Source organism: Bos taurus, chromosome 15 (assembly GCF_002263795.3).
Source record: "Bos taurus isolate L1 Dominette 01449 registration number 42190680 breed Hereford chromosome 15, ARS-UCD2.0, whole genome shotgun sequence".
In the NCBI taxonomy this organism is placed as follows: domain Eukaryota; kingdom Metazoa; phylum Chordata; class Mammalia; order Artiodactyla; family Bovidae; genus Bos; species Bos taurus.
This window is the reverse complement of record NC_037342.1, coordinates 56,195,386-56,203,066: the sequence shown is the minus strand read 5'-3', so window position 1 is coordinate 56,203,066 and position 7,681 is coordinate 56,195,386.

The window sequence follows — 7,681 nt, the reverse complement described above, 5'->3', positions numbered from 1 at the left end:
GGATTCTATGCTCCCGTACTGCTTCCTTCTTCCCTGTCTTTCTATGTGTTCTTACCAGGTCTGGGGACCAGGACTGGAGTTTTCTCTCCTATCACTGGATATTTGGCCCTGGACAAACCCCATTCCTCCTCTCTGACCCTTGGTCTCCTCTTTTGTAAAGGGAGCTCACAATGCCATCCTAGCTCCTCACAGATTTTTGTTAAGATCAACATACGTCATGGACATGCAATGGCTTTGAAATATTACATGCTGTTCAGGCTGTAGGGCATTACTCATTGTACTGTTCCTTTTAGTTCCTCTTCCTGAGTATTTTCTGGCTAAACTTTGCATTAGTGTCATTTGTTTTATCAGTGCCCCCAACTGAGTAGTCGATGAGATAATGACCCGGTCCTCACTCTCCAGATTAGACCTAACGATGTAAGGACAGCAGCGGAAGAGAGTCACAGGATGTAACTGCTCAACATGGTACTAGTCAAAACCGACGTGGGGCCCTGTCTTGGGATATTCACCCTGAACCTCAGCCTTGGGGAGGGGAGGAAGGAGCTGATGCTACCTATGTCCCTCAGTGGGTCAGGCATGTGATGGGGCTCTGAGCGTGGTGAGAATGTGCTGTAAACACTGTTAAGGTCACCACTTTCCTGCCAGGTAACTGGAGCTCAGAGGGTAAAATGCCTTGGCTGGGGTGATGCAACTAGAAAAGTGGCAGGAGAGACTGGGATGCAAGGTGCCCACAGCTTTCTCTGCCACCCTGATTTTTAAAAAATATTAATGATTTTATCTGGCTGCTCTGGGTCGTAGCTGCAGCACACGGGCTCTTCGATCGTCACTTGTGCATGCGGGACCTTTGAGCTGCAGCACGTGGACTCTTTAGCTGCGGCATGCCAGCTCTTAGTTGTGGCTCCCTGACCAGGGATTGAACCTGGGCCCTCTGCATTGGGAACGTGGCGTCTTAGCCACTGGACCACCAGGGAAGTTCCCCCTGCCACCCTGATTTGAGACACAAAATGGCATTGACCTACCTTAGTGTCTGAGAATCCTCACATAACCAAATATTTTTAGCAAATCTCTAAAGTCCCTATTAGAAAGCCATGGACTAGGATAGAGACTAGGCCGTGTCCTCATCTGCCATAAGCAGTGGCCCACGAGACGTTTTTGGGCTTACCCCGTGCTGAGCAGGGCCCTGTGAGGGAAAGGGTGGACCCGTCTGGATAGGAAGGTCAGAGGACCCAGGTTCAAATCCATGACCACATGGCTGAGCAGCTTTGAGAAGGTTACCTAAGGAGGGGAAGAATGCACACTGAGGAGCCTCCCAGAGTAACTGTCCTTGGCCAGGAAAACACCACGCAGCATCGAGCAGACGCTGCTTCCGATTGACCCTGCTTAGAGGCTGTAGCATTGGGCTGGAGCCTGGGTCAAAGCAGTTGGATCACTGGCCTGTGGGACCCAGAGTCCCTTCTGAAGTCCCCACCAAGCCCATCTTGGTTTTGTTAAGGAAAGAGCAAGGAGACTGACACTCTGGGATCCTCTGTTCCTGATTATGTAAGGTTAGTATTCTACTTTTACCTTCTATACACTTATTTTATTTCTGGGCTCCAGAATCAGAGAGATTTACTTTTAAAATCTATAATCCGTCACTTTCCTGCTGTGCGACCTTGGATAAATTATTTAACCTCTTTGAGCTTCAGTGTTTTCAACTGTCAAACAGCTTTTTGCATAATGTGTGTATGTGTATGCTCAGTGGTGGCCAACTCTTGGTGACCCCATGGACCGTAGCCTACCAGGCTCCTCTGTCCCTGGGATTTTCCAGGCAAGAATACTGGAGTGGGTTGCCATTTCCTTCTCCAGGGGATCTTCCTGACCCAGGGATTGAACCCGCATCTCTTATGTCTCCTGCATTGGCAGGTGGGTTCTTTACCACTGAGTCACCTGGGAAGCCCATTTTGTATAGTAAGAATAAAATAAGTCCATGTATAAGCATTGGTTTAGTTGCTAAGTTGTGGCCAACTCTTGTGACCCCATGCACTGTAACCCAACAGGCTCCTCTGTCCATGGAATTCTCCAAGCAAGAATACTGGAGTGGGTTGCCATTTCCTTCTCCAGGGGATCTTCCCCACCCAGAGACAGAACTCAGGTCTCCTGCATTGCAAGCAGTCTCCTGCACTGCAGGCGGATTCTTATATAAATAGTTAATATAAACATCAACTATTTGTTAAATTGAAAAAAAAAAAAACCTGAATACATGTTCGTTTTAAAATTCTGTAAAACACAAGGCTGGGAGTTATTTCATCCAGGGGAAGATGTGAAGGTAATGGAGTCCTTGCAGATTGCCGAAAACCACTGTTCCTTCCAATTTCTGCTATTCGCAATCAGCTCCGCTGTAGGAATGCCCCCACTCCCCTTCCGCCCTAGGCCTGGGCAACAGCAACCCAGGAAAAAAGGCGCGGACAAAGGGCGGCGGGGGTGGGGCGCGGGGGGAGTCCCAGGCAGTGCCCTCTGGTGGCCGATCAGAGACATGGCCTCAGCCCGGAGCTCGGCCAGCAGCTCAGTTCTGGCCGGGACCAGAGAGGTGGGCGGATCCTCCGTTAGTCCCTCTGTCAGATGGGAAGGCACATTCCAGTCCCGCCTATTTAGTCACTTGCCGCCTTGTATTGGAGTCGACAGGGATCCCCCGGGACCAGGGCTGGGTTTGGTCCACCTCTGGGTGCCCTGTGGCCAGGACTGTGGTTTCTTTCTAACAAACGCTGGCTTAAAAGTGCTCGTGGGCGGATTCTGAGCTCTGAGGCCTGGGGCTCACCCCCTGGGCTGCCCTAATCGTTTGAGTCAGTCTCTCAGCAGCCTGTTGCCTTTGTCTGCGAGTTTTATTATTCCTGTCATCTCTCACTCCCACCTCCTAGAGAATGGGCTTCCTACCAAATGATTTAGCTCTCTGCCAGGGCTCAGCAAGCTATTTGGGCAGGTCTCAAGTAATTATACTTATTCTTCTTCTTTTTTTTTTTTTCTTTTTCTTTCTTTCTTTTTTGTTTGAACCAGAATCACTCTGGTTCAATCACTCTGGAGAAGTGGGAGGAGAGTTTGGAATAGGTCTTTTGACTACAAGTCCCAGGTTCTGCCACCCACTCTCTGGGCATCATTTTCCCCACCTGTGAAGTGGGTTCCTGATAGACCTTCCTCAGGAGAAGGTTGTGAAGAGGACACGAGGTGTGGGTGTGAGAGGAAAGTTTTGTGTAAACTTTAAAGTGTTGCCTAGACCTGATTATGCTGTAGAATCCTCTGGAATTTTTTGTTTGTTTGTTTTTAAACCTTGAAAACTACCATCACACACGCACACACACAATATAATATATAGTGAAAGTTAGAAACGTATGTAAAATACTAAAGTAAAACTCTGGAACCTTCCCTGGTGGCTCAGCTAGTAAAGAGTCCATCTGCAATGCAGGAGACCCAGTATATAGTGAAAGTTAGAAACTTATGTAAAATACTAAAGTAAAACTCTGGAACCTTCCCTGGTGGCTCAGCTAGTAAAGAGTCCATCTGCAATGCAGGAGACCCAGGTTCAGTCCTCTTCCAGGTCATGAAGATCCCCTGGAGAAGGAAATGGCAAACTACTCCAGTATTCTTGCCTGGAGCATTCCAAAGACAGAGGAGCCTGGAGGGCTAGAGTCCATGGGGTCTCAAAGAGTAGGACACGACTGAAAGACTTTCTCTTCACTTCAAAACTCTGGTACGTTTAAAAAAAACAAGATTTCTGGGCCTTTTTGGTGCTTGGTGAAGGTTTGTGCTTGATGCCACACAGAAAGCTGGCCAGCTAGCCTTCTTCAGTCTCTTTCCTAGGAGTTCCCAGACCCTCAGTTAGAAGGAGCCTCCGGATCTCCCACTCACGTTTCTGCTGGGAAAGCAGGCTCAGAGAGGTGGGACTTGCCCTCCCATAGCTAGTGGGGCTGCTGTTGGGGTGGGTGAGGCAGGGCACAGACTTAGTCACCCAGTGGAAGTCAGAGTAGAGGTGGGCCCCTGTCAGGGTGCTGGAGAGGAAGAGGTGGATCCTCACTGTGGACTCCTGCCCGTTCAGGCCTATCAGGGCACACACTTGCCACCTGAGGGATGGGGAGGGAAGCAGGGGGAGGGAGGGTCCTGTTTCACAACTGAAAGTCTCAAGAGTTGGTTTCTTGCTGAATTTGCTGTGCAGCCTTAGGAAAAAAATCCCTTAACCTCTCTGAGCCTCCACTTAACCATCAATAAAATGGACATATTTTTTATTTTTTGAATGTGCGTTGATAACCAGTTATGTGCCAGGCACCCAGCTTGGGTGCTAGGGACCCTTTGGAGAGCAAATGTAGGCACAGTTCTTGCTCTCAGTGTAAAAGTGGAAGCTGGAAAAATAAACAGAAAATCAACGTGCTGAGTGTCACTCTGGAGGGAAGATGAGGTGAGCATGGAGGAGATGCACTTAATCTTACCTAGAGTGGGATGGCAGAGGTGGTCAAGGGAGGCATCCCCGAGGAGGTGGCAGGGACACTGAGAGGGGAAGGATAAGGGGGAGGTAATCGGGCTGACAGGTGTGAAGGCAGGGGAGCATTCATGGCCCCCTACCCTGTTCCTTCAAGCATCGTCTTCCTGTAGAACCTGTCGGCAAAGGGAAGTTCTCCGCAGTCACTCCTGAGGAGTCTGTTCCAAACCTAAACCATACTCCCTCCAAGCACTCCTCTTGGTCCCCGCGCCCTACGTGTCTGCACAGACGCAGATTTTACCGGCAGGTGGGGCCCGTCAGGAGAATTACAGTGTTTGTGTGTGGGGAGACTATTTTTAAAGCTTGAGCTAAGTATGACTTTGTCCACAGTCTGCGGGAAGTGCTAAAAAGCTACGCCTTCCCCAGGGCCCTCTGTGTTCCAGACTGGGTCCTCCCTTGCCTGTTCTCATTAGACTGCTCTCACCTGTCCCGGCCCAGTGCCTGTCCTCCCCCCAGCCTCCTCAGTCCTCTGCCTGTAAGCCCCTGGGTCTGGAGGAAAGGCCCTGAGGGCAGGAGATGGTCCCTTTGCAGGAGGGTGGGTCTAGGTCTTTACGCTCCCAGTTCCCAGCTGTGGCTGTGGAGAGATGAGGGTGAGAGGTAGGTCTGTCTGGGGACCTGCAGGTCACTTGTCTGGGCTGTGAGGGGAGTGCAAGCCTGAGGGGAGACAGGCCAAGCCTGCTGGGTGGCTGTGAGGCAAAAATATAACATGAGATGATGAGCTCATGTGCAGGCCCCATAAACTTTAAAATAGGGGGCACATGTGTTTCCTTTCAGCTGTGCCTCTCTGCCTGGTCCCTAGGGAAGGCTCTGGATGTCTGGCTTTGTCATTTGGTGTCTGCCTCTTTGGTTGCTCAGGTACCACGGCTAGGTTAGCCATTCTTCCACTAGGAAAGCCAGAGGGGTGGAGGAGGGACCACAGGGCTGGTGTGTGTGTGTGTGAGGGGGGAACCCAGCCTGTGACTTGTTTGTTTTGGTTATCAACTGCCATGTAGGGCTTCCCTGGTAGCTCAGCTGGTAAAGAATCTGCCTGCAATTCCGGAGACCCTGGTTTGATTCCTGGGTTGGGAAGATTCCCTGGAGAAGGGATAGGCTACCAACTCCAATATTCTTGGTGTTCCCTGGTGGCTCAGCTGGTAAAGAATCTGCCTGCAATGCGGGAGACCTGGGTTTGATCCCTGGGTTGGGAAGATCCCCTGGAGAAGGGAATGGCAACCCACTCCAGTATTCTGGCCTGGAGAATTCCATGCACTGTATAGTCCATGGGGTCTCAAAGAGTCAGACACGACTGAGCGACTTTCACTTTCACTGCCGTGTAAGAAACCACTCCAACGTATAATGGCTCAGCACAGCAGTCAATTGCATTTCCTATCACTTATTATATGGAACTTATTATATGCCAGGCACTGTTCTAAGTATTCTACGTACATTGACTTACTTATTTCCCGTAACAACCTTTTGAGGTGACTAGTATCTCCATTTTATGGAAATATGGGAAATGTGGAAACTGAGGCTCAGAGAGAAGCTGAGCGGCTTGGCCCAGCTCACTTAGCTGTAAGTAACAGAGCTGTCCTTGATCGCAGGCAGCCACTTTTTAGAGCCTGTGCCATAACCACTTGTTATGCTGCCCTAAGGACCACTTGCGTCACTGACTTAACTTGATTTGAGAACTTAGCTTTTTTCAGCCCAAAGTAGGGCTTTGTGTCCTTCTTTGCCAGAGCAAGGGGGCTGATGTCTTGAATTATTAACTCCGTTTTGGAAAAGTTGCTGCCTCTAAGAATCAACTAATTAGAAAATTTTTCGTGTCTTGACACTTCTGTCCTTAAAGCAGTTTCTCTTTTTCTGTCCTTCTGTACCTTTCCTATATTTAATAACTATATATATACACGTTACATATACGAACGTGTATACATCAAGAAACATAAATGTATGCTTGCGTTCCTAATTCAGAATATGTTGACTGATGGGTATGCCAAATAAAATAATAAATAGCTTTTGGAATCACACTGTAAACACAGGAAGAATTTCCCACCCAGCTCAATAAACACATTAATCTCCATAAATACAACCACCGGGACTTAAATAAATAGAAGAATAAACACAGGGCATGTGACTTCACCAGATGGCTATTTGCTGTTGCCAGATGTTGAGCTATGGACCGACACGAGGTACTGACATGCAGAGCAATGATCATTGCAGTGAGCTACCTGTGAGCCCTGGCACTGGGTATGTTGGGCAGCAGTGGGCATTCTCCCTTTGTATCAGCCACTGGTGAGGGCTGTCATGGATGAACAATGGTGCTGATAAATATCAGTTATCAATGGACATTTGCCCCCTGGTGAAATTAGCTGTCATACAACATTGAGCATCAATGGGCAAGACCTTATTAGCCTGTGATGATGTCTAATGTCTTGGTGGACATTAGGTACAAGCAGAAGTAGGTCCCTGCTCCCCACATGCCTGGCAGTCTCGTCCAGAGACACATCCTATGAGCTGAGTTGGAGGCAGTTGATGGGTGATGGTATCTCCATACCCTCTCTGAGAGGTCAACTGCTTGGCCATGACAATTTGGGGAAATCAGCGGGTGGTATGATAACACTCATGGAGGGAAATTACTGGATTTTCAAGATCTAAGCACAGCAGGACTGGCTTCAATGGGCAATGGGAACTTAGAAGGGCCCCATGCTTGGTTTAAGACTCTGCTCTTGCCATCTTGAATTCTTAATAATTTTGAACACAAGACCCTACATTTTCATTTTACCCTAGGTTCCACCAAGTATGGAGAAGGAAATGGCAACCCACTCCAGTACTCTTGCCTGGAAAATCCCATGGACGGAGAAGCCTGGTAGGCTGCTGTCTATGGGGCCGTACAGAATCAGACACGACTGAAGCGACTTAGCAGCAGCAGCAGCCACCAAGTATATAGCCAGTCCTGAAGCACAGAATCCTGGCCAAGGGGCCCTGTCACCTGTCATGTAACCTTGGGCTGCTCCTCTCTGAGCCTCCATTTTCTATCTGTAAAATGGGGCCAGGAGGGGAAGGATTTTATCTTTGGCTTTTCATGCTCTGCAGTGCAGGAGACCTGAGTTCGATATCTAGGTCAGGAAGATTCCCTGGAGAAGAGCATGGCTACCCACTCCAGTATTCTTGCCTAGAGAATCCTACGGACATAGGAGGCTG